This window comes from Harmonia axyridis, chromosome X, assembly GCF_914767665.1.
Source record: "Harmonia axyridis chromosome X, icHarAxyr1.1, whole genome shotgun sequence".
Lineage (NCBI taxonomy): Eukaryota > Metazoa > Arthropoda > Insecta > Coleoptera > Coccinellidae > Harmonia > Harmonia axyridis.
This window is the reverse complement of record NC_059508.1, coordinates 30,427,603-30,428,474: the sequence shown is the minus strand read 5'-3', so window position 1 is coordinate 30,428,474 and position 872 is coordinate 30,427,603.

Below are 872 nucleotides of genomic sequence, written 5' to 3'. Positions count from 1 at the left end.
ATTCCCCTCCAGACACGATTTAGCAAACTTTTCCCGATCGATCCGACCCACCGAGGCCGTTTCGACCGTTCGCCGCGCCTACTAGAGCTGATTTCTTCGGACTCCGATCAGAAAATCCGCCGATGCATGTCGTTAACACCTAGTCCGCCTCGTCCGATCGATCGAGGCCGTTTCGACCGTTCGCCGCGCCTACTAGAGCTGATTTCTTCGGACTCCGATCAGAAAATCCGCCGATGCATGTCGTTAACACCTAGTCCGCCTCGTCCGATCGATCTAGGCCGTCTCGATCCACCCATCGCGCATCGAAAGTCGCATCTCTCGAACTCCGATCCGGAAATCGGCCGATGCATCACGTTAACTATTTCTTATATATCTAATATAATATACATCGAGACGGTAAGAATTCTTTTAATCGAAGATATACATATACTTCTCATCAATATCCAAAAGCTTATCGAAAAATAAATTACTCAACTTTTACGTGAAGAATCGTTCACCCAAACCTTATCCCCTATATATGTCAGGAGAACCCAAGGTTCCCCTCCAGACACGATTTAGCAAACTTTTCCCGATCGATCCGACCCACCGAGGCCGTCTCGACCGTCCGCTGCGCCTACTAGGGCCGATTTCTTCGGACTCCGATCAGAAAATATACCGATGCATGTCGTTAACACCTAGTCCGCCTCGTCCGATCTATCTAAACAGTCTCGACGCACCCAACACTCTTTCAAAGTCGGATTACTCGGACTCAATCTGAAAATGGACCGATGCATGACGTCAACACTTAGCCCGCCTCGTCTGATCTATCTAAGCCATCTCGACCCACCCAACACGCCTTCCAAGTCGGATCACTCGGACTTCGATCTGAAAAT